Source organism: Mirounga angustirostris, unplaced genomic scaffold, assembly GCF_029215605.1.
Source record: "Mirounga angustirostris isolate CCGP_5_RB_7025 unplaced genomic scaffold, mMirAng1.0.hap1 SCAF_3, whole genome shotgun sequence".
NCBI lineage: Eukaryota > Metazoa > Chordata > Mammalia > Carnivora > Phocidae > Mirounga > Mirounga angustirostris.
In genome coordinates, this window is record NW_026991711.1 from 116,287,600 (window position 1) to 116,314,859 (window position 27,260).

Sequence of the window (27,260 nt, forward strand, 5' to 3'; positions counted from 1 at the left end):
CTAGTTTTGCCTCTTCATTGGAAAAGGGTAGAGATTGTTATAAATACAGAGCTATATCCATGCATCATGGTTGTCAGTGCTTTTTCCAGTGATGCTATTCTTTTCTCTTAGAATGCTGTTCACTATCCACATTGATCCAAGTCCACCATTTTATTTATGAACCAGCTCAGAAGTTACCTCTGCCTAAATGCATTGCCTGACCAATTCCAATTCAGTCTGATTACCTATATACACAAAGCTCCTTCAGGATTTATGTATATCATGTATACTATATTATTTCAACATTCATAAATCTACTATTCATTCAGCAAATATTTACTACATTTAAGTCCTCTGTTAGGTAATGTGAAATTGTAAAGGTGCCTCAGACACATCATGTCCTCAAGAAATGTGCAACTTAGGAGAGATTACAAACACCTAGTAGTAGTTTGTAATGGATACCACAGGTAGTAATAAGTGCCACAAAAGAGGTACAGATGAAAGAATACAGGTGCCTAGAGGATAGAGAACCCACTTTAAATTGAGGTTTCTGGAATTAGGTTGTAATTTGAATGGAGCCTTAATAGGCCAACAGAATGCAAACACCTGCTAACTTATTGCTTGTGATATTTCCATTATAGGCTAGATACCAGGTCCACATAAGTAGCATTAGCTTTCTTTCTTGCTCAAGTCTTCTGTGAGGAATTAGCAAGTCTTTGCAATTTCCCCAAGAAAATCCACTCCACAGAGAATGTCTGAGAAATGAAGATTATAACCAACAGTCACATAGGAAAGAAGAAGGTGGGTTTTACATTTTGCATTCAAACAACGTCTTTTAACCCCTCCATCCCACCCCTTCCATTTGTCTATTTCCCCTTTCTCTGTTTGGAAGCAGGAGATTTCCTTCTCAGGAAGCGTTCCCCTTTGATGATGTGAGAGCCTTGCCTTGCTGGCTCTGGCTTCCCGCCCTTGCATCTGTGGGTGCTTTCCCCTGATGCTTTCCCCTGTCTCCCCTTCTCATGAAGCACCACTGATACCCTTTAAATGGGGATCCCACCCACTGCTTAATACTAAATTTGTTAAAGAGTCAGGGTTCATTCAACTATTACTAGCATCCATCCTCCTTCAAATTCAATGAGAGATTTATAAATAAGGGAATTTTGGTCATCACAATTATTTTATGTGTGCATGTTCCATCTCTCATTTGCATTCTGACTCCTTCAGGGGGTGAACCACATTTTTTGATTCTTTGGTTGCTCTATTTTCTTCTTTCCTGGCACCGGGCATGGTGCACTCCACAGAGTAGGCTGGAAGGAGAAGCAAAGCTTCTGACTTAACCATGCAGGGCCACGGTGCTCAGCACCACTCTGCCAGGTGAAGGAGCAGCTGCAACTAACTTGTATTTCTGCCATTGACTTAATAACTGGGGTCTAGTTTCCCAGGAATAGGGTTTGCTTCTGCTGACTTAGGAGACTCTTGGAAGCAGAAGCTTCATCTGGCACTGGAGTGTGGAACAAGGCTTGAGTGAGAAGTTGACACTTTGCCTCCCTGGGTATTATTAGGAAAGAACTGGAAACTAAGGAAGGTGAGGTAAGGACATGTTCATCTCTGTCCCTAAGATGTCATCCAATATTAGCCATGGCTAATATTTATTAAGACAATTTGACCCTTCCAGATCCAAAAAGAAAGCATTGTGACAAATCCTATTCATTAATTCCAGTGGTGCACGCTGACATGTGACACGCGAGTAGTCCCACCATCCCTGTCAGAATTTATTTCCATATGTTTTATGGACATAATAAATGTACATATGGCTTGTTTCTCTCTTTACGGTCTAATTGCTATAAATAGCCTACAGCTCTTTTAACTCTATTGAACCATCATGTATTACAAGATTGTTTATTCTTCTGAAGAAACACATGGCATTAAAAAAAATTCTGGAAATGAGAGTCCAGCATTCAGTGAAAAGAATATTGTAAATATATCCTATGCATAACATTAGCAACATATAAAAAACATGTAGTTTGGTGTCTAGCTACATAGGGAAAAGAAAATGTTTACTAGTTGATATTTATTCCTAGATTAAAACATATTTGAATGTTAAAGGCAAAATTAAAACCACTGAAACTAGGTCTGCTACTCATAATCAGAAGAAACTATAGGAAATACTCTTTAAAAACTGTTTATTTTTACACTTGTTAGGATGCAGTTATGGGAGGGCTGAGGGCAGCTCTAGGGCTTTAGCTCCCAGAAACAGACAAGCAAACAAAAATTGAAAAAAATTTAAAAAAGAACAAGTGAACAAGGGGACGGTGGCTTAAGGGTAGAATTATTTAAGAGGCTAATTAAAAAAACACAAATAGAAACATGACCCAGTTAGTTAAAAGTCTCTGAGCTGTGTGTCAGGCATATTTTGGATGTATAACGATACAATGTAGAGCCAAAGGGTTCTTAGTGGTCATCAAGTACAAGTACCAATGTCCAGAGATACAATATAAAAGCTAATTATTGACAAAGCTGAGTCTAATATTTATCCATTCTTACTACTAACCCAGTGTTCTGTTGGTCCTCGCTCTCCAACATCCATTTTAGCATCTCTAAAGGGAGCCATTTTTGGAACAGTGATTTTTGGTTTTGCCTTGTTGCTAGTAAATTTTTCCTGCCTATAAGAACTCAAAATTCTCTGTCTGTTAAATCATTATAGTCTGTTTTCCCCCTCTTTTACACAACTGGCACTCATATGCTTGTGTGGAAAGTCATGTCAGGGTTGAAGTATCACTACCTAGACTTTGGCTTGAGGACTCAGGAGTACTCAAATCCAGCCCTGGACCAGTCAGCTCTCCTGCCTGTGGAATTTCTGAGGAGATGTACAGGAAATGAGAACACAGAACAACTTTGTTCTAAGCTTGGCTTCTTCCCAAAACACTATTGAAAAGCCCAAATAATTTGGTCCAAAGGCATAAGGAGAACCTTACTCTCTCCCTTGCCCCAAATCCAAATCTTACTAGGGAACAGGAGTTGGAGGAGAAAAGAGTGCCAGAGCATGAGCAAGGAAGAATTGGAGTGGGGCATTTTTGGGCATCAGGATGGCCCTGTTTGTTTTTTCCATTCATGCTCCTGGAAGACCATCATAGAATACAAAGAAAGGAGTCCAGGCTGGTGTTCTTGCATCCGCTCCTGGGGAATTGACTGCATTGATGGCTTGGAGGCATGAAGAGCAAAGAGCCACATATAAGTAGTAACCTTTAAAACCACAGTGTTAATGCTTTCTGGCAACTATTCCTCAGTCAGGGTTGTATCATCTTACTAGTCAGTCTAGTATTGCCTTTTATGAGGACAGAGAGACATGTGGTAGAGGAACTGAGAATAACCTCTGCCTTCATTTTGAAGGTGGCCATTATTGTTTTTCCTATGTTTTGCTTTCCTGGCTTAAATGCCCGCAGTTACCTGATGTGATCTCCACATCTTTTCCTCATCCTGGCCATCCTCTCTGCAACGTGCTTCCTTTGTCAGTGTCCCCAGAACATTGTGAGAATAAAAAGACCAGTGCACATGAAATGAAACTATTCCTTACCTTATTCTAGACCTGGTGGAAAAAGAATTATTAGAATTTCTATTTCTATTTATTTTATTCTTTATATTTTTATCTCACATTTCTAATTGCTAATTTTTGTATTCTTACTATGATCCATAAATATATAGCTTAGTTGTTCATATGTACATTTATAAGTGAAGAAATGTACATATTTAGGGATATGTTAAAAAATATTCTACTGATGGCATGAATGATTAGACAAATGTTAAATACTACTCATCTAAATTCTATTTTTTTATAAACAGTGCACTGTCAAGGGTGGTATTGGATGTATTAGCAACTCATTATTTATTGGAAGCCTGGAATTAAACCTGATCCTTTCCTACCCATGATCAACATTCTCTAGGCATAGAAGTTCTTTTGATATTCTTTTATGCGCTCTCTTCTCAGTCTTTATTCCCATGGTGTTAGTTTAGGCCTCCATCTTAGCCTTTCTAGACTTTTGCCAGAGTCTCCCAAATGCTTTCTCTAGTTTGCCCCCTTTAAATATATCCTCCATGAGCCATTGCTTTGCTCAAAGTCCATCATTAACTTCCCAGTGCTTTTCAAGAAGAGTTCAGATTCTTTAATAAGCTCTTGACTATATTTTCTGCCTCCCCATCATTTCTACCTCAGAAATTCCATGCTCTGGAAATACTGTGTTACTGGTAATATGTCTAAGTTGTGTCATGCCTCTGTCCTTGCCCATTCTATTCCCTCTGCCTGGAATGCACTCCTAATCTTTCTTTACCTGCCCAACATGGGCATGTCCTTTAAGACCAAATTCAGGGTATCCTCTTCATCAGAAACTCTCCCTTTAACCATTAGATTTGAAATAACTGTTCTCCCTTCATCTCCAGTATTAGCTGTACTAAAAGTCCAGAAATTTCTACATTATATAAAATTTGTCTACTAATGTATTTGTAAATAGACTGCAAGTTTCTTGAAAGTAGAGACCGTATCTTATTTATCTGTGTCTGTCTAGCATAGTATTTAGCAGCCAGGTTGGATCTAACTGGTAAGTGAGGTAATAAGCAATGAAAATACTTGACTTTGCAAGTTTTCATACCTTTTTCACATACCACTGTTAAGTTGGTTCCCATAAATTTATGGACTCTAAATGTAAGATATTTATATTTACTCTACTTTTTTTAATCATTCAGGTTCTTAAAAATAATTCTGTCATTATTCCTCCAGTTATGACAAAAGCAAATTGAAAAAGCATACCGTGACTTCATACAAACTGTTTTTATAGAAATAAGTACAGTGTCAGGAATGGATAGAGGTCAGTTATTTGCTGTTGGAAACCTCTCCTCATATTACTGTGGATTCATTGATGAACAAACACCCTTTGGGTCCACCTAACTGTACTATCTCCTCATTCACATTTACAGTTTTATTTATAAGGATTTCATTCATTCTTTTATTCATCAATAACCATTTATTAAGCATCTATAGCTAATGTGCCAGACACTATTCTAGGCCCTATAGCTATAGCAAGGAACAAAATCAAGTCACTGCTTTCATGGTTTATATTCTAAGAGCAAAAACAAATTAATGTGTTTTATTAAATGAGAAAAATTAAGCAAGGAGAGGTGAGTGAGTGGTCTTTTATATAGGGCAGTCAGGGAAAACTTTTTTATTTATTTTTTTAAAGATTTTATTTATTTGAGAGAGAGAAAATGAACGGGGCGAGGGGGGCAGAGGGAGAGGAAGAAACAGACTCCCTGCTGAGCAGGGAGCCCGATGCTGGGCTCGATCCCAGGACCCTGAGATCATGACCTGAACCAAAGGCAGATGCTTAACTGACTGAGCCACCCAGGAACCCCAGGGAAAACTTCTTTTAAGTAAAGATGTGAATGAGATGAGGAACCAGCCATCTGAATTGCTCCTGGAAGCATTTTCTGTGTGAAGACCCTGGGAAGATAGACTCACAAGAAGGCTTTGAGACTTTGACAGAATAAGACTTTCTCATAAATAAGGACAATATATTGATGTCCATTTAATTTTACATTTAGTATATAAATCTTATAGTGAATGCTCTCTTATTAACATCACAGTGATCTTTCTCCTTCTCAACTTGTATGTTTCCTTAAACAAGGTGTACCGTTCTGTTGCAATAATGTGAAAACTTCATTCCTCTGAATCTATGGGGAAGGAATTTCCATTTGATTCTTGACATCATGCTCTATCCCTATTTTAAAAAAACAACAACAACACAATATTTGTGTTAACATATACATTCCCTTTTTTTAATGCCTCACAGTGTGTGCGTAGATTTCTGAGCATTGGATGTCATGTGCATTATTCTGGGTTCTTTTTCCTGTTGTTTCCTCCAGAGAATCATTAGCTTCCTTCTCCATGATCAGTTTTTCTTTCTCTGACCAACCTTCTTTTCTTACACAGTGCTTAGTTTTACCATTTTTATCTGGACTTTTTCTTCCCTCTTCTCTTTAAACTTCATTGGAAAGCTTTCTTGAACAGGTCCATTGAAATATTTTATTTACATGCTTGCTTTTTTTGTTGTTCAAATGTCAGCATCTTAAGGAAAGAAAGACAACTTAAATGAATGTTTTAAAGTATATGTGTGAAGAGAAGACTCATTTCATTGTGTCAGTCCTGATTAGAGTGAGAATATTGAAGGAGGTCTAAATCAGCATAAAAACATTCTTACCACTGTGCAAGTAGAAGTGTGCCCATTAAAAGAAATAGCAGAAGAGGAAATGACCTATAATTTGCCACACGCTGAGATGTTTATAACAGTTATATTAATAATTTCTCAAAATCAGAAGCAACCAGGATATCCTTCAGCAAGTGAATGGATAAATAAACTGTGGTACATCCAGACCATGGAATGAGCCATCAAGCCATGGAAAGAGATTGAGGAAACTTAATGCATGTTGTTAAGTGAGAAGGCAATCTGAAAAGGCTACATTTTGTATGATTCCAACTATATGACATTCTGGAGAAGGCAAAACTATGGAGACAATAAAAGATCAGTGGTTGCCAGGGGTTGAGGGGAGTGGAGATGAAAAGTCAGAGAACAGATCATTTTTAGGGCAGTGACAATATTTTTATGATATTGCAATGATCGATATATGTCATTATGTTTGTCCAGACCCATAGAATGTACAACACCAAACATGGACCCTAAGGCAAACTTTGGACTCTGGGTGATAATGATGTGTCAGTATAGGTCCATCCTTTGTAACAAATGTGCTGTTCTCATAAGTAATGTTGATAATGAGGGAGGCCATGTGTGTATGGAGGCAAGGGGTCTGTGGGAAATCTCTGTATCTTACTCTCAATTTTGTTGTGAACCTAAACCACTCTAAAAAAAGTCTCTTAAAAAAAAAAAAGACATTTGTAAGGTCTGCATGTATGTACTGAGAGTAATATTTCTCACTGGGATTGTGTGGCTATCCATGTTTGCCTGTGGAAATGGTTTACAGCTGGATGGGTATAGGGTTATTGGCTAAGAGTCTGGACTTCATGGCCAGGCTGCTTGGGTTTAAGTCTCCGTTGTCTCACTTACTATTATTAGGATGTGACCTTGGAAATAAATAACCTAAATTATTTTACCTCTCCATGTCTCAGTTTCCTCATCAATAAGATGGACTTAATAATAACAGTAACAGACTTCTGATCATTCAATGAGTTATATGCAAAAGTGGTTAGAGTAGTGTCTGGCAAGGGGAAGCATTATCATTATCATTACTTTTTGTATTTGTATTGCTATATAAGTATGTAATAGGCAATAGGCTAGTCTTTCAAAGTAAGGTTATCTGTGACTTGGTGAGGAGCATGCAGGGTAGAATTTTAATGGATGATTAGTCAGTTTAGGAAAAACCAAGAAACTCAAGAAATAAAGCCAGCAGGTGATATACATGGAACTCCAGAATAAAAATGATACTTACTGTTTCTTTAAAGAGTTTAGTAACTGAGCTTGTTCTCCACTGCTAAATAATGAATTCTCAAATTTTGTAACTGGCTGCTTGCCCTAATCAAGGATTTGGAAAAGTAGGGAAAGGACAGCTGGTTGGTTGCTAAATAAAACTATTTGCAAATACTTTATTTTTCTTTTACATACACACATATGTGCTTTTTACCTGGCAGAAGCTCTGAGGTTGTTCCCCTTCTTTTAATTCAATGTAGAAACCAATCCAAATGTAAGTATAGCAGAGAGAGAGAGAGAGAGAATGTCAGTTACCCAATGATGCCAAAAATAAGGAGTAATAAGGCTACAGAATTCAAAGAATCTGAAGCATTTAGCCATTTTAGGAGGACCTGGTAAGAGGCTGATTTAGAATTTCCATGCAAAGGGTCCTTGTGCAGTAGGACTTGTTTCATTGGCTGGGTTCATATTCATCTGAAACCAGGTTTTAGGGCAGCCTGGAAACATGCACAGCCAGGCTGTTAAGGGTATTTCCATAGCATGGAAGGGACTCACAGATTGCTCTGTGTTCTTGGAAAGTTTTGTGACTCCAGGCTGTTGGCTGGGTTAGGCAACTTGTTCATGGGCCTGTAGATAGGACAGGCCCATACTCTGTTCTCCTGAAAGCCAAGAAAATTCTGAAAACAGGAGGTTTTTCCATAACTCATTTGGGAGTAGAACTTGATTGTACTCACATAAGGTTATTCATTATCTTTACTTGGTGTGTGTATTAGTTTGATAGGGCTGCCATAACAAAGAACCACGGGCTTTAACAACAGAAATTGTTTGCCTTACAGTTCTGGAGGCAGGAGGTCTGAGATCAAAGTGTCAGAAAGGTTAGTTTCTTTGGAGGCCTCTCTTCTTGGCTAGTAGATGGTCTTCTCTTCCTTGTCTTTACGTGGTCTTCCTTTTGTGCCTGTGTCTTAATTTCCTGTTCTTATAAGGATACCATTCACATTGGATTAGGCCCACACTAATGGCCTCATTTTAACTCAGTTACCTCTTTAAAAACTCTGTCTCCAACTACAATTATATTCTGAGTTACTGAGTGTTAGGACTTCAACATTTGAATGGGGGTGTAGAGACACAATTCAGTCCACTACAGTGTGAATATCAGTGTGTTTCTTGCAGAAATATTACTGTGTTTGATTGTGAACTGCTACCTTAGACTCCATTGGGGGTGTGATATTTTATGTCACCTTTCTAACATGCCCTGAATTCTGAACCTCAAAACACATCTTCCCATAAGGGTTTCAGAAAAGTGGTTGTAGACCTCTAATAGTTGGAGTAAGATTCCAGTCAAGGCAAGGCCCCTCCCTGCTCTTGCCCACAGTGCTAGACCATAAAATGAGAGAATGAGAATTTCCAAAGGTCCATACACCCTTAAAATCTCACTGATTTTATGACAATGAGCAGAGATGATTTTTAAATAAATCTTACATCCTCAAAATTACTAACATACTTTGATTCTTCTAATTGTGCCTGTCTCATGGGGAGACTCTCAAGATAGGGCTGTGTCATATGGCCACAAAAATAGTTTTGGGCTATTTAGGCAGGGAATTCGGGACTCCTAAGTGCCTGGGACATCTTCTAGAAGTGTGGAGTTGGCGTGCGTGGGTCCTGACACCTCTCTTGCTCTGTGAGGAGGGGTGGGGCTGGAGGAGGGCCAGAATGGGGCCTTCTGGAGCATAGATCAAAGGTACCATTGATGACAGCTAGGAAGGGCTTCATTTTAGGGGCTGAATGAGGAAGACAACCTAAGAAATCCCACTGGGTAAGAAATAGGTTCACTTGTAAAGCCTATGAGGCATGAAGTGCTGTTTCCCTGTTTTCCATCTTTGCTGAGGGAGAGTTCCCTGCCCTTGAGAAACAGTCCTCAGGAGATACGAGAAGGGCAAAAATGCTCTGCTGTTTCCAAGTCAACAGAGAGTTCTAAATAGTACATTCAAAGCTCTTGAGATTTATTTTAGTAAACTTTGAAGAGCTGGGTAATGCCATGTGAGCCCAAAGCTTTTAGGTCTTTGAGGGGGAAAACTGCCTCTTAAAACTGCCAATATGTGGTATAACACTTGATAAGTATGTTTTGATACCAAATGTTTCATTAAAAATAAAATCTAAGAAGGAATACCTAGGAGAATGGTGCTTACTTGTGTTTGATGTGGTTTTTTTTTTTTTTTTTAGCAAACTGAGATAAAAGAAATGTTTCACCCAGTTTTTAAAAGACTTCTGGGTTCTGGTGGTTTCATTGTGTTGGGAATTTTTAGGTACTCTCCAAACCACATGGTCGGGTGGCTTACAGGAGGGTCACATGTGAAAGACTTTGAGTCTTAAGATAAAGTATGGTGCTATCCAGACTGATGTCTTATTTTCTCTAGGCTTGAGTTTTTGGTTATCGGGCAGCACTTAGCAATTGAAAATAAGACCACCAAATTTCCAAGATCAAGGCTGAAGGTCTTGGAGGGTCAGAACAAATGAACTTTTCTGGTCTCAAGAATGGGCACATCCCCCTTAGGTGGGTGAAGACCATGAGTCATTTCATAGATTGTAGTAGATGATGACCAGGACTTGATTGAGGTTACTTTTGCTTCTTTTTACTGTGGGATGAGCACACGGGCAGTATGTGTGTGAATAAGGACATGAGTGGACAATCCTTCAGTTGCTCATGAAGAATTACTCAGGATTCAGTGGTCAGTGCAGAGGAATCTTGCACAGGAGAAAAACCCAGAACCAAGGGTTAGCTGCAGTTTATACATTAGTTCCCAAGAATCTACCCAGTTTCTAGTAAGGAAATTTGCTGGGCCACACTTCTATATTCTGTTTCTCACAGAGTCATCAGTCCAGCAACAGGTTTGGTCACAACACCCCTTCTTTTTTGTCATGGCAGCACCATGATAGTGAGGGTGAGACAAACAAAGTAGACCTTTAGCAAGTGTGGATTTTATTCAAAGATGACCCCGAGTGTCCTCAGGTCTCTATATCTGACTTCATGGAGGCCTCCAGGAGACACCTGTCCTTCTAAGTCCTACTATGTTCAGAGCTGAGTTTGATTTCTTCATCTAGGGCAAACTAATTCAAACATTGACAAAAGAGCAGTGCTCTTCTGCTGTCTTTTTTTGCATCACACTGGATTGGAAGTTGGATTGATTTATCCATGAACCAAAAAGGGCACTTAGTGGACTGTGGGCATTTATATAAGTGTGTCTTTGAACCCAAAAAGGGTTTCAGTTCTCAGTAACTTTAAATGGGGGTGGAGCCAAAGTCTATGATACTGAACAACCACAATGCAATTAAGTAGTCAAGATATATATATATATATATAAACTGACATTATGGTGCCGAAAAAATATGGGACATGTGAATGGCATACAATAGGTGATAGGAAGGTTTTAGAGGGGAAGAGAAGGCTGAGAACTGGAGTTGTTGAGTTTGGAACTGCTGAAGTCTGAGTAAGTATTGCAGTGAGGGGGGTGATGAGGGGTGCGGGGAGAGGACAAGGGAAGGGGAAGAGCCCTTGAACAAAATAGCATGGACCAAGGTGGGAGGTTGAACTGAATAGTGCTTATTAGGGACCAGTGATTGACCAATCAGACTGTAGAAGTCTTTATCATTAGAACTCTGTGATATAGTCAGCTCCCCTTCAGACACAGTGAGATACTGTTGATTTATTTTTTTGAAGTATTTTCAAGCAGTTTTCCTTCTCTAAAATTTTTATAACTAGAACCCCCATCAGTGGGTTCTGGGTCATAACTACCTCCCCTGACCCTAGGATCAGTCAACATTCATGCCTCCACTGCAGAAGAATGGATCCCACTGACTCTTGTGTTGTTTACCCAATTTCTGCTATAGCCTGTGATCCATGCCAGCCCGGAGGGCTACCTTTGGAAGGCAGCCCCCTGAGAGAGAGCCCTGCCAGCAGCCAGTCCCATATTCCATATGGTGAGAAGGGAAGAAGGAGAGAGGGGAGGGAGGGAGGCAGAGAGAGAGACTTGTTCTAATTTCATTCTTTCATATAGCATTCTTTACATGAAATAACTTTTTCTCTGAAATAGGTTATTTGCCCTAAAAAGCACATTTCTTTGGTTATCTAAGTGGGTAATTGGATTTATATGAAGGCTTTGTAGTTCAGAGTGATAAGTATAGTAACACTTTATCTGATCCCCAGTGTGTAATTGTGTGGGGGCAGCAATGCCTCCTTGTGAAGAATAACTTTGTAGTTTCCCTTGGGAAGAAATGCATCCCTAAATGGGTTAATTCAGCCTAGCTACGTTATCTTTTTAATGTTAGAGTAAACAGCTTTGGCTTCTGTGTCCTAAAAAGCTTCTTTCAAGTGTACCATACATCTAAATAGCCTCCTGGATTTATTGTTTATTCAGCTGAAAATCAAAATGTTATTGGCAACTGAATGAACTCAAATCTAATGAAACAAGACACTTCTTTATTGGTGGAAGCTTTATCTAATTGGAGTATGTGCTATGGCCCTCATACTTAAAGGAATATTGTAGAAAATACTATAAAGCACATGTAGAGAGAGAGCATGGGAAGTTTCCTGAAGGGTCAAAACTCCTGTTCATGTTGTATATCTAGATTCTTCACAAAGACTTACTGACTACTGTTTTCTCCTGTTCCCAGTGACTATGGAGCTTTGCCTCTTAAATAACCACAGTTATTTTCTATGCCCGAGCTGTCTTGGTGAGGCAAAGATCAGTGTTTAGTGTGGAAGTTTCTGACAAGACAACTTAGTAGCCATCGAGGTATATCCTCCTGATCTGTATAGGAGGATGGGGCAGTGTTGGATTAATTTGGATACCAAGGGCTGATCTACCTCAAAAGGAATGAGAAATTTTCCCATATCTGTAACCCATATTTCTAAGAAGGATGAAGTGCAGAGACTTGACCTTATGTACACCCATCTCTCCCATTACCCTTCAGAACATGATCTGGGCCTTGGTGATCTTCCTATCCAGAGTAGACCTCAATGCTAAAAATCTCAGTAACACTCTTACCTTCACTATTGATCTCCCTGACCTCCAGACCTTCTGCTCTTCTCACCAGCTACAAAGGATGCTGGCAAACAGCCGCACACACCGCTAATAGTTCTACCTTGTCACTTTGTGGGCTTTGTTTTTTTTTCCTTTTTGTTCAAGGGCTGCTGGCAATCCACAGAGTAAGTCACAAAACTAATCCCAGGGCTTTAAATGAAATGTATTTAGCTACCGCAGTGGGGCCTTCCATGCTGCTTGGCAGTGCTTTTGCTTTCTCTTTTTAGTCCCCTCTCACATTCTGCTGAGTCCTGGTTCTAAACTGTCTTGCCTTCTGCAGGCTCTCTGAGCCTGGTCATCATCCTCATCATCCTCTGACTCTAGAGTTATCTGGGGCCTACTTTACTGTCGTGAGTGAGAGAACCTTCTCTTCCAGTATTCTCAGTATTTTCAACCATTTTCCACTCTTGTCCTCTAATCCCAGGGAAAGAGGCATCCTTCTGCTTCATCACTGGTCTCAATCTCATTGCCTTCTGCTTCTGCTGGGATCTGGCTCTGCTGGTTATTCCCTTTAAATTTTAGTCCAGTATGTTCTCTAGAGTTACTGAGCATCCCCCTCCATTTGACAAACATGCTCAAGTTGCCATCAACTAAAAACAGACACACAAACTGAAGGAACAAGTAGTCAAAAAGCAAACTCCCCTGGATCCCTTGACTCTGATACCATCTCTTCATTTTGCTTTTGCTAACAAACATCTTAGTTTGCACCTGCCATCTTCACCTCTTTGACACTCACAAACTCCCTGGGATCTAGCTTCCAACCTCAGTATTCTGATCAGACTGGTCTCTTTGTGATCACTGTCATCTTATAGTCTGTAACTCAAATTACTTCCTCTGAGTTCTTGACTTCTGTACTCTCTTTGCACTGTGAGATGCCTTGGCCATCCACATTGATGTAAACTAAATGTTTGTGTCCCCCCACAATTCAAATGTTGAAGCCCTTCTAATCCCCAATGTGATGGTATTTGGAAGAGAGGCCTTTGAGAGGTAATTAGAACATAAGGGTGGAACCCTCATGAATAGGATTAGTGCCTTTAAGAGAAGAGATACCAGAGAGGAGATTGCTCCTTATCCCTCTGAGAATATAGCAAGAAGGCAGCCATCTGCTAACCAGGAAGAGTTCTCACCAAGAACCCAACCATACTGCACCTTGATCTTTTGACTTCAAGACTCTAGATCTATGAGAAATAAATGTTTGTTTTTATGGCATTTGGTTATAGCAGCCCAAACAGACTAAGATATACTTCTTAAAGTTTCAGTTGAACTTTGTGATGCTTCATGTTCCTATGCTCCTTTGGCTCTCCTTTACTGCTATTAAGACCTACCCTTTGGTCCTCTTCCTTCTTCCTAAATGAGGATGCTCCTTCTTGATCCTTCCTGTTTCTCTCTGTAGCTATCTGTAGTCTTTCTAAGAATGAAACTTCTTAAAAAATGCCTCCAAACTTTCTATCATGGCAATGATCTTTCTCAGGCCTACATCTCCAGTTGTTTGCTCATATTTTCTCCTGCAGCATGACCCATTGACTCAAACTCAATGCGATGAAAACTAAACTCCATTTTTTTTTCTCCCTATTACTACTTTAGTTCATTCTTTTATCACTGGTTATCAAGAATATAATACCTTCCTAACTGGTTACCTAACCCCCAGATCCCCTGCTCATAATTCATGCATATATGAATTCATTTTTTAATGAGATTATTTTTTGAACTTTGGCCCTGTTTAAAAACTTTCAGTAGCAGCTATTGCTTACTGAAGTAAACCCAGCCAGAACCTTGCTTTAAAGACACTCTACAATGTGGATATACCATATCTTTTCAGGCTTTTTCTTCTAAAACACTCTACAAATTCCCTATGCTGCAGATAAAACTGACAACACAAGTTTCCATGAATATGCTTTGTACATTCTTGTCTCCATTTCAACAAACTGACATACAAAAATGATAAATAATAGTTTATTTTTAAAATGGGTACCAGTGGATTCACCCTTATGATTTGAAATCATGAACTTGGAGATGCTATCTATCCCTAAACTGTCTCTCAACATAGTTAAGGAAAAAGGTGGAGTGGAGAGGTATATCTCTGATGTAAGTTGTTTGCCTTTGATTATAACCAGATTTTTTTCTATGTCTTCCCCCACCCCCAAAGAAGACTGTAAGCTCCTTGGGGACAGTATATGACTTACTCTTCCTTATATCTTCCAAAATATGAAGCACACACAATACATATTCCACATGTATTTGCTGAAAGGATATGTGGATGGTTAAAGAATGGATACTGTACATACCATCCTTTGAAACAACGTATCTATTATTTATCATGCAAGCCTGGTTTCCCATTCCCAAATGAAAACTCTGTGGTAAATATTGGAAAGCCTAGACAAATGGAAATTAAGCTGCTCCCAAATATATCTGGTGATTACAAGGCACTTTGTGATGCTTTTCCCATTTTATCTTCCAGCTTAATTTTCATCTGGAAGGCAATATTCCGCGATTGGCCCTAGCAAGTGACAGATGCCAGCTGGGGGAATTTTGCCATTTATAGCATGAGCCATTAAGCTTTTTCACAAAATTTCCAGGGTTTTTTGAGGCTGGTGATAACTACAAGGATAATGCACATTCTGTATGCCAAAAAATGTGAATTAATGAGGTAAAGGAAACGTTTATCTCTTGCAAATGACCAGAGAAGTTTTGCCAAATCTCTTCAAGTTGTCTCTTCTCTCTTGGCATTTTCTTGGAAAGATTATGTCCTGGTAATGAGAATCGTACATGATTAGAGAGATATTTATGAACTGATGCAGGCCCTACATGGCCTCAATTAGGGGTTTGGGGGATACTGAAAGTTGACATAGTCTTTGAGACACGTCTAGAATATATATTTAAATGCGATCAGTGAAAAATGTCCAACCTCTAAAGTAGGTCTACCCATCCAATACAAAGTCATGTGCTGTATATATTTGTGTGTGTAGCCAGTCACCTGGAAATGATAACCCTGTATGATATCACTGTATGATATCATAACCCTCTGCTTTTCATTCACTAGACCACTGGGTAGCGTGTGTGTGTGTTTGTGTGTGTGTGTGTGTGTGTGTGTGTGTGTGAAAGGGCAATTAAAATGCTGAAAATAAGGAAATATTCTAGAGAAAAGCCTATTCTGGTAAAAACTGACAAAAGCTGATATATTTAAAGTAAAAATCCTGGATGATTGAGGATATAGACAGTCACTCTGGGTGATTCTTACTCTTAGAATAAGAAAGAAGAGAGTTTCAGGGGTTCATGCTCTATACTTTGGATGGTTTGTATCCATATAACTACATAATAGACTCTGTACTTGGGAGTCCACATACAGTTTTCCTTATGCTCACAGTCTTCAACTTTTAACACATTCATGACAAAGTGGAAATACTTTTTGCTCTAATTTCCTAGGCCAAATAGTCTCTTATCCAGGTCAACAAATTGACCTCCACCCTAAAGGACATGGGGCAAGTGGAACTCTTTAGGTAGTTTTGTTTTGTGGTCCGTTGGATACCATCACTCCCAGGTAGCTAGAATATACTCTTTCATTCCCTTTAGGACTTGATTTTGCTTTTATCTGCCTTTTTTCTTTCTCTCTCTGTCAGATTTTCCCTTATCTCACCCTTTACCTTTCCTGCTCTTTCTTCTGCTCCCTTTGTTTTCAGCTGTATAATTCTAGATGCTTGGAAGTTAATGTGGCTTGTTAAATATTCTCTGCACAGCGCCTGGAGAAAAGTGTGCTATATATGTCATGCAAATAATGATAAGGAATCAAATTCCGCTCTGTGCTTTTGCCACTTACTGGTAATAAGTTATGTAATAATGTACTAAATGATCAATTGGTAGCTTGGTGAGGTGAATGCACTTCTCTAAGTGCCTTGTGAACACCCTGGGAGTGACTTAGGTATGGGGAAGAATAAAAACCAATAATACATGTCAGCTCTGATCCACTTGAGAATTCACATCCTGAGAAATTTCAATGGAAAAATGTAATTTCTCATCCAAAATGGCATTTGATTTGCATTCAAAGAGGGATACTTTTCTGGTCTGGTTTCTCTAGGAGGGAGTTCAAAACTCAGGAAACCTTTTATATCCTTAATTTTTGTTCATTTCCCATTGCCAGTGAATGCTTACTAAGTTCATGGCACTGCCTGAAAGGAGAACTGAATTAAGAGCAAAACTGGTCTGGCTGGTGCCTCTGAAAGCTTCTGTAGCCTGGTATCACCAAAATTGTCCCTTACCTGGAACCCAGCTAAGAGTTCCTTCAAACTGTTAATATCCCGATCTTACAACCTGCATGTACAAAAAAGAAAAACCTGCTATCTGTCATGCATCGATAATCCCAAATCCCAATATAACTCCTGCCCACAACTTGTCTACAATTTTGTTGAAAAATACGTATGCACATTTAAAAACAATGTCAGTCTATAAGAAGCTTAAGGGAATGCGTACAGAAAGACTAGGGAAAGTAAGATCTGCTACAACTATTAGAGGGAAACTCAGGGGGATGGTACGACCTGAGATTGGCCTTGAAACAAGAAGAGCTGTAGCTATGCTGGCCAGTGTGGTGTAGTGAGAAGAGAAGGGATTTGGGGGACAATTTGTCCTGGTCTGAATTCTGCATGGCTACTTACAGGCTGTGTGACCTCAGGCTAGTTGTTAAACCACTCTGCATCTCAGTTTTCCTCTGAGAAAACTGTGCTGAGATGCATAATAGGTGCTCTTTAAGTCATAGGTTGAATTGGGTGGAAGAGTGTGGAGAGAAGGCACTTTAGGTACCTGGAAGAGCTAAGCAGGTATGGACAACAAGGGAGCAGGATTGATAGGGTGGAAGAGAGGCTACTGATTGGCTAGTGTAAAAAGTGATCTGGACAGGAGTTAAAATCAGCTTAGATTATGGGAGAAAGTAGAAAGCGTGCAAGTCAAATGTTTTTGAGTTCAGTTAACCAGAATTTCGTTAACCAGAGCACTCAATTCTCTGCTCTGATGCGATCTATTGTATGAATTGACACTCTCCTAATAATGCTTCAGGTCTCAATTTTCATGTCACCTCCTGGGAAAGGCTTACCTGATCCCACTGCATTTCAAGTGTTGCTGCCTTTCACTCAAGATGAGTGTGTTGCTTGAAGACAGGTCACATGGTGCCTATTATTTATTTATATGTGATTTATTAAACACAGAGTATGTGCTTAATAAATATTGACAGCTGGGGAAAAGGAAGGAAAAGGAAAGAAAAGGGGAAGGGAGAGAGGGTGAGGGGGAAGGAAGAGGTAACTAATGCAGATGTTGGAAGTGAGGTGATTCCAGTGTGATGAGGACAAGTGCTTTGAAAGTTGGGTGGTCAGCAGGGAGCAAGAGCTGACCTTTGGCAAATCCCTGACTTTGGCTTTTGTTTAAAACAGGCAAGGAATTTAACTTTCCAATGCCTAAGTGATTCAGAGACACTCTACAACTACCCGACAGAAGTGCATTTTCCCTAAAAGCCCTGCTCCTCTCCTTTCTGCAGCTATTTTCAACTGCTTAAGTGCAGCTGCAGAGAGAAGGGAAGTCAACAATTCCCATAGTCATTTCTTGAAAAGAGCAAGCAACCGGAGAGGACCACTTTCAGAAGTAACTATTTTGCTAAACCTCCACCCCTCAATTATACATTTATCACTGATTCTAAAATATGTTTTTCATATTTTAACATCTCTGCAATCAGGATGCATTTTTAATCCATGGCATATTGCAGTCATAAACGGTTGTGTTTTTCCTTTCTTGGTCATAAATAAAATAGTTGTGCCTCTTTTTTTTTTTTAAGTTTTTATTTGAGAGAGAGAGAGAGTGTGTGGGGGTGGGTAGGTGCAAAGGGAGAGGGAGAATCTCAAGCAGACTCCCTACTGTGCTCAGAGCTTGATACGCAGGGCTTGATCCCAGGACCCTGAAATCATGATCTGAGCCGAAACCAAGAGTCAGACGCTCAACTGACTGAGCCACCCAGGCACCCCAATAGTTCTACTTCAAGTACATCTTAGATAAGATAAAGAAAGTGAGGGTTCAGCGAATTTAGGCTTTTTCTGAAAGTGACCCTGGGATTTGGTAACAGAGCTAGGATGAGAACCCTGATCTTATTCCCAATGTGTCACTCTGCTCCTGATTATGCTCTCTTTTCTCTCTTAATAATCCCGTATGGCAAAAACTGCATATACTTCATGGTAAAATTGCTTTTCTCTCTCAGCTACAATAAGCAAGTCCATTTTGGGATTGGGAAAAGATCACTTAGGAAACCTGAAGAATTTATGATGATCAGTGTGGGATGTAGAATCATTCAAGAAGATGCTTGCCACCAAATTAGTTCAAAGGGACTCAGTTCCACCCCTGTGAAACCAGGGGATGCAGCAGGGACACCATGGCAACGTACATTTTCATCATTGTTCTCCTGCCTCTTCTCAGCCCTGAGGGCCTGTATAATGAGACCTTGACTGGCCTGGACTGGATCAAATTGTAATACATTTTGTTGTTCAGTGACTATTTGGATTTTAATGCCATCATGCCCTGGATGGCCTCGCCTGACAATCTGGAAGCCCGAGGGAAATAAGTCTCTTTATATTATGCATGATTTGAGGGTCCTACAGTCAGTCATCTCTGCTCCAAATAATGAATGGGCAAATACAAGTCTCTGTAGGGAAGGAAGATTTGGAACCCTGAGGTTTTGGGCACATTATTCACAGTGAATGTCTTGCTTCAGAACACTCATTCAGTTACATTTAGCTGGTTCCTGCATATATATTATCCTGGTCTCACAAAAAATAGTTTCTCATGCTAGAATTTTCTACACTCAAAGAACATTGGGTCTTGTATACTTGTCATTTTCTCTCTAGGCTACTTTGTGGAATTTGTTATGTTAAATATGTGGTTGAGGAAAATTCCTAGAATTTGCCTGGACTTGGTCGTTAGGTTGTTGGGGTATTTTCATGGGGCTCTATATAACTCTTAGCTCATGGGGCCTTGAAAATATCACAGTGGTTGTTCCTATAAGTTACAGCATGACAGAAATTTATGAATCTTGCTCTCTGGCTGCATCTACACCACTGAAATTCTCTAATTCTCTAGAGGACTTAGTAATTCTCCTAGGATTAGACTTTATCTTTATGATTCTAGAAGAAAGTCAAATTATCCCTTAAGCAATCAACTAATTTCAGAAGGTAAAGAAGGAAATTGAATTAGAAGAGGGATTTAGAGACACTTAAATTAATTAATTAAATAAAATGTTGAGACAGAAAATAAATGAATAAAATGTTGAGACATGAGTCAAAGACCTAAAAAGAACAACTTATGATCATTCATATGGTTGTCATCACCTGCACACATTTACTAAATTGTTACTTCTTCTAAATAATCATATAACATTTGAGCACATCTGTGTGCAAGAGATAAGTTGTTGGGACTTTATTCTCTGACTTAGAATTTAGAGAACTTGAGTAACTGGTTATATAGACATAGTAATTACAGTAGATTCTGACTGATTTTTTTTTTCTGTCTAGGTCTGATTTTTTTTTTTCTTTTTTCTGGGAAATCTCTCTCTTTTTTTTTTACTTTTAAATGTCAGCTTTTAATAACAAAGGTTTCATCTGTGTCTACGCCATACCACCCTGAACGCACCTGATCTCATCTGGGAAATCTCTCTTATCAAATTCTCTCCTCATTAGAATGGAAATAATCAAGATATTGCATGATCCTGTGTTTCTGGTCATAGTCCAGAGGTTGACAAAAGACACAAATTGGGTCTACCAGGGACCCTTCCTTAGGAAATTTGGAATTGGGCCAAAAAAATTCATTGGGTGCACCTGCAGCATGTAGGCTCAGTACCTGCTAGCCACCTTGCTTTCCCTCATATAGTTATCTGAAAGAGAGATAGAAATATGGAGCTGGAGATGAATAAAGGGTATATGTAAAGGGGAGCAGAGATGAAAGTTGGGAGGTGTTTCTGATGGTATCGGAGGCCCTGTCCTAAAGCTCAGTTTATTTCCTGTCCTTGTAGCCTCCTGGTATTTTTCATTCTATTTTTCTTAATTAATCATTAGTGGGTTTCTGTTACTGGCAACCAAAAAGTTCAGAGTAACAGGGATAAATGTTTAATGTGAACCGATCTCATAGGACTATAAGATAAAGTAACCCAGGTCCAAACTCAGTTTTGAATTCTGCCCTAATTAGTTTAGAAAAGCTTTGGGGAATAGGTGGGGTGCTCAACTAAATGAAGAAAAGATCTTCTAAATGTATTTTCTGACTATTCTACTTTTTATATTTTGGATTGTCTACTCAACAACTTTTACTGAGCACCCACTGTATGAAAACCATTGGAAAGAACTATAAATACAAAGATACTTCATACTCCGTACACTCCCCATACTTGAGGATCTTGTAATTTAGTTGAGAAAGAAAATGCATCGAGGAAAAACCCTTAAGTATACTACCAAAGCACCAACTGTATAAATACAAATTAAACAGAACAAACTCATTGCATAAATGCAAGGGGTGACAGAGTAATGAGCAGGTTCAGGGGAATGATCTCTAAGGTCTGCTTCAGCTGCAAAATGCCACAAGGTTGCATATGGCTGATAATTGGATAAGGCAGCATTTAGCAGGAACCCTCAGCCTTAGGGAGCTTGAACAAATCAGGCCAAAGACAAGCAAAGATTTGAATAAAGCTTGAACATTGGGAATGCGTGCTGTTCTGGGTTACAACAGATGCTTTCTTCTCTGATGGCAGCAAGGGGACTCCTGATGGGGATTTGGAATCCGTCTGAGAGAGGGAGGCAAGAGAGGACAGACTCCGTGTCCTCTTCCAGGAGGCTTTGGCCAGGAGAGAAAGGGGATGGCTGCTCTTATCACACTATCTTTATGACTTTATAACTGTTTCCTAGTTTTGCCAAGACGGGTTAGATATGCTGGCCTTCTGGATTATTTCAGATTGAGTTCCAAGTCAGCATATGTACATATTTTAATTTTCTTATTTCCTTTCATTCATTTAAAATATTTCTTTTGAAGATCCTTGTTTTAAATAAATACCATAGAGGGGAGAGTCTTTGGCTTTGTGTATTAAGAGATTTTGATATGAGCTATAGCAGCCTAAACAACTTTATTTCTGGGATTATCAGACTCTATATTAAAGTGATGCTTATTTATCATTTTCCCTCCCTAAACTGTCAGTTCCTTGACCACAAGGAATATAGCTGTTGGGGAAAAAAAATGTTGTTTTCCCTTGTTCTTAGCACAATAGCTGACACCTAATGAGCACTAAATAGAGGCGGAATAGCTGAATAGTTAAGATTATAGACTATGAAGTCAGAGATTTGGTGTCAAGTATTGACTATGTAAATTGGGTATGGACCCTTGGGCAGGTGAATGTCACTTAGTCTTCTTCTCCATAAATGGGCTAATAGTATATACCTTATGTGGTTGTTATGAAGAGTCAAAAGTGATAAGGTAAAGCACCCAGCACCGTGCCTGGTACATAGTAAGCTCCTAAGAAATGGTTGGTGTTTATTTATGTATTAATAGCTGCTTGTTGAATAAATAGATAAATAAATGAATGGTTTGATAGCATTTTATGAGAGAGAGGTCTTACAATAAATATTTTGACCTAGAAAAAGATATTGAAATAATCAGAAATTTAAAAAAGAACCTCACTATAATTAGAGGCTGTAAGATTGGCTTCATTTTCTATTACATTTTCACTAGTATTATTAGAAAGGATGGGAACAGAGCTCTGTGTCTTTAATTCACTTAGATTTTTGTGTAACTGGGAACACTGACATGCCTACAGGCACATGGCTTATAATGTGGAGATGAATCTTACTGCTGCTGGAAGCATCCCTGAAGCCTAGAGATATCCCCAGCTCTCCTCTGGATGTAGTGACAAGCAGATTTGCAGATGCGAGATGGTACTGGCAGAGGCTGATTTGTCAGGCAAATAATGGTAAGTCTTTTGTCATTTAAACTCTGGTTCATTTGGAGGGTGAGGGAGGGAGAATTGCCTTTTGTGCTGAGGCTGTAATACCAAGGCATTGTAGGAGCCAGAGTCTGTGGATCTTATCACTAAACTTCCTTAGGTCCTACAACATGAAGTGAGGATCTCTTAATAGTGGAACTCTTTTTACACCTTAATTTGCAGCAGCAATGGAATTAAGATTAAATTCCATCTCTGAGGCCAAGAAAAGATAATTTACTAAAAGTGAAAATCAGAACAACCATTCAGCTCCTACTAGTCAAACTCACAAAATAATAATGGGGAGCAAAAAAGGAGACTGAAAAGAATTTTGGTTAATGTATTAGTTTCCTAAGGTTGCTGTAACAAGTAACACAAACTGGGTGACTTAAAACAATGGAAACTTAATTGTTTCATAGTTCTGGAGGCTGGAAGCCTGAAAACAAGGTGTCCCAGGGCCATGCTCCCTCTGAAACGTGTAGCAGAATCATTCCTTGCTTCTTCTTAGCCTCTGGTGGTTTGCCAGCAATCTTGGCATTCGTTGGCTTGTGGAGCACCACTCCAATCCTCTCTGGTGTCTTTTTATGGCCCTTTCTGTGTATCTTCACACCATCTTTCCTCTGTGTTTGTCTCTGTGTCCAAATTTCTTCTTTTTAAGAGGACCCCAGCCATATTGGATCAAGACCCACCCTAATCACCTACTATTAACTTGGTTACCTCCATAAAGAGCCTCTTTCTAAATAAAGTCACATTCTGAAGTACTGGGGTTTAGGACTTAAACATATTGGGTTTTTTGTGTGTTTTTTTTTTTTTTGGGGGGGGACATAGTTCAGCCCACAACAGCTTTGTTAATAAAACAAAGCTCTAAGTCTTTACCTATTTCTAAGGGGCATGCTTAACTGCATTAAGCACACTTTATTGAAGCTGAGGAATTAAGTGTTGTGGAACGACCAACTGTAAAAGAAGTCAGCTTGAACTCTGGGATACTAGATATGAGGGAAAAGAAGTCCTCAGCATAGAAACACCAGTGTTTGCCTTAACAGCAGGGAACATAAGAAGGGTATTTGTAGCAAGTAAGTTAGCCTTTTTGGGGGCTTCACTGCCTGAGCAAGGGGACCATCTGGGGGCTGTCACAGCTGCTCCGACCACTCAGCCTGCCCTTTAGAAACAGGCTGGGAGGAGCTGCTGGGCATCTGTGTGGGGGCAGCCAGGCCCTCCCAGCCTCTGCCCCAGGACCACCCACCACTTCATATTTTAATCCTTTCCATGTGCGGATGGAAGATGCTGAGGGTGTTCTGGGGGTGGTTCTCAGGATCATTCTATATGCAGATGGACCAATCTCATTGGTATTGCATGTAAAGCCATTAGTACAGCATCTAGCAGATAGGCTAAAAAATAATTTGAGTTGAATTTTAAAGTATAATCAGCAATGAAAATAACCGAACTAGATTAAATCTTAAAAATCAAAGGAATTTTTTTTTTTTTTTTTTTGCCAGCACTTAGGAAAAATGATAACCATGGTGTTTAAGGATAACTGTTTGGGGTAGGCTAAGTGGTCTTATATCCCAAGCAGATTCTAATCTTTAAAAATTAGAAATCAGGGCACCTGGGTGGCTCAGTTGGTTAAGCGACTGCCTTCGGCTCAGGTCATGATCCTGGAGTCCCGGGATCAAGTCCCGCATAGGGCTCCCGGCTCGGCGGGGAGCCTGCTTCTCCCTCTGACCCTCTCCCCTCTCATACTGTTTCTCTCTCTCTCTCTAATAAATAAATAAATAAAATCTTAAAAAAAATAAAAAATAAAAATAAAATAAAAATAAAAATTAGAAATCATTGCACAACTTATTACTTATTACCTGTGTTGTAAGTATGAAAGCTTTCAAATCAATGTAGGACAGTGATTTAACAAAGCAGGTATTGATTGATATACATTGAATTTTAAAACTGAAAGTGACCATTATTCATTTCATTAACTACAATAAATTTAATGAGGAGGAAAATAGTGCTTCCCATTTTATAAAAAAAGTGTGGAAAGTGGAAGTTTCTCAGAAAGAAGTGTTAAAAACAGAATGATTTATTCTTAGGTACAACAGTAAAATTTTTGTCATGATAGGCTGTCTGTATTTTGGTTAATTACAGCTTTATGGATTAAGGGTTTTTTTTGTTTTGTTTCAGATGGAAAGTGTTGAATCTGTGTCACCATTTGGAGACAAATATAACTTTTAAATATTTAAACTAATATGTATATAAATATAAATATGTATATACATTTATGTATATATATATATATATATATAACTTACCTCCATATAGATTGATTGTTAGAAAATGTCAATAAGATACAGGAAATGAGAAATGAAGACTGAAAAATGAGAATGAGAAAGATAAATACAGGGAGTGGGCTCAGGGAAATTCTCTCATTTTAAACTTCCTGGATAAATGCTCTACAATTTCCTGGCCCCAGGGAATGTCCTTTTATCTCTGCAGTTCTGTGTTTTCTATAATTTGACTTATCATTTGTTCAACAGATCATAAAGCATTGTTTCCTTTGGTCTACAGCGCTGGGGTTGTTACCTTTCCCCCACCTGAGGAATTCTGCCCATAAATCACCATGTCCAGTCACTTTTTGAGATGGAGGCTACCTTCATGTCTGTAGTTTCCTGACCTTTTATCGGAGGATGGAAATTTTACAGTAACATTTCCTCCTGCTCTCCGAAGAACCAAGTTGAGATAAAATTTTAAGGTCTCAGGCCATAACTAAAGAAAGTGTTCTTTTCTCTCTCTAGCTAATTTCAGTGCCGCTTATCAACAAAGGTGTGCATGGAAATGGCAGGGCAGAGATGTGGATTATGCACTAAAGGGTGTTGGAAGGCAATAGAAGAGTGGGGACCATGGTAGTACAAGTCTTTAAAGCCAGCTGTAACATCCCTTGTCTTTGCTTCTTCTCCTGGAATCCTGTCCTAACCCCACTGCCCATAATTCTTCCTTCTGTTACACCTTAAATTGCAGTCAACACAGTGGACATAGTAATCCCTCTTCTATGCCTTGGCTTACAGTGTTGACCATCAAAATGAAAATTCAGCATCCTGCTCTTGGAGTCCCCACACGGTGCATCTTTCCCATTTCATGTGTCTCTCCTAGTGGGCTTCTTAAACCTTAAGCTATATTGTGTCAGCTTTGGATTTTAATGTGCACCTGCAGCTTGGAGAATAGCCCAGGACTAGTGTCTCAGTGAAAGGAGAGATGCCTGCAAGGACTTGGGGCAGCAGAGCAAAGGGCTGTGCTGGGGTGTAACTGAGGTTACTGAACCAGGTACACAATTGTATTTCTGCCTCCTGTTGACTCAGATTTTTTCTTCCTGAAACAGTCCTGCCCCTGGGTGAAAAATTAAGAAGTCCTTTGACTTTTCTGGTCACTTTTAGTGACCAGACATAAAACACATACTCAGATAAGTAAGTGTAATGTCCAGTCTCATATAATTTTCAAAACTCCCAGCTTGATTTTAAGTTGAAGCATTTCTTCTCTCTCCAGTTTGGGATTGTTGGACATTGCAGGTGGAAAGTCCCAGATTGAGGAAGGGTGTTCAACTGCTTTTCTAAACTAGTGGTTCTGATCTTCCCCCTCCGTATTCCTATGGAGTCTGGAATGTGGGGGAAGGTGAGGAGCAGGAGGGAGCATTGCTTTTAGCAGAGCATACTTCCACGAAGGTTATCAGCGTGCCATGGATTTGGCAGGTGTTTAAAGTGGACTCTGGCTTGTAAGGGTCCCCTGAAGGCCCTTTAGACTGCCCCCCTCCCACCCCCACCAGCCACTGAACATCTCTTGCCTGCAATTCTCTGAAGAAGGGTAAGAGTAAATGTACTGCTCCTTAGGCTGGACTCTTGTTCCTTCTTAGGCATTTAGTGGTAGCTCCAAATTTTTTGTTACACTTTTCCATTACGTTCTTTCATATCTTTCTTCCTCTTATTTACATATTATAAAATGGAATTAGAAAAAAATTTCTCAACATGAACTATAGGGAAATAAGTCAAATCTTGGGCATAGTCTAGAAAGTTTCTTAGTACATTTATTTCTCTTGTGTTTCATAGAAACAGATGGTGTCGAAGACTCTAGACTCAAGTATGTGGAGAGTAAGCACTGCATCAGAAGTAACTCTTCAGTACTTTTGATTCTATTGCAAGTTAATGTGGATTAAAGCACAGTCAGCTCAATGAGTTGTGCCATTTAAGGCAGTTGAAAACTTTATAATAAAAAGAAGACATAAACCAGTGTTCACACGAACATAGTCTTTTGTAACTCTTAGTGATAATCAGTCTGTGAGTGAGGTGTCCTCAATTCCACTTGACAATGAAATCAGTTCAGAGAGGCTAATGGCTTGGGTAAGATCACTGAGCAATATAGTGGGGGACAAAACCAGAATTCACATTCAGAGCTTTCTGACTCCAAATTTTGTAGTATTTATACTACACCCTGTAGTATCCTGGAATATACAAAAATGGTTGAAACTTAAGTAAGGGAAATCTGGTCAATAATTTCAAATATTCAGGAAAAGATGCAGAGGGACGGGGGCTAAGAAAATGCCTTTGGGTGGGAGGACCATATCAGGGTCACTAGTTCATTCCATCTGGCTGAGTAGGCAGGTGGCAGCTTCTTCCCTTCACCTTCTCTGATTTTCCTGGGTAGAGGAGCATTCTTTGGTCAAAGGGCTGGGATCCCCGTTCAAGTCTCTAATTAAGCTCTCACTAACGTTTTGTAGGG

The 27,260-nt window shown here is 39.4% G+C and overlaps 1 long non-coding RNA gene across 1 annotated transcript in view; it reads left to right on the plus strand.

Moving 5' to 3' along the window:
- Positions 1–27,260, plus strand: part of LOC123839417 (uncharacterized) — a 218,332-nt gene that overhangs the window by 95,802 nt on the left and 95,270 nt on the right. Inside the window, exon 4 of the long non-coding RNA XR_006789631.3 lies at positions 22,344–22,496. This is a non-coding gene — a long non-coding RNA (uncharacterized LOC123839417). The remainder of the gene's footprint in view (positions 1–22,343; positions 22,497–27,260) is intronic.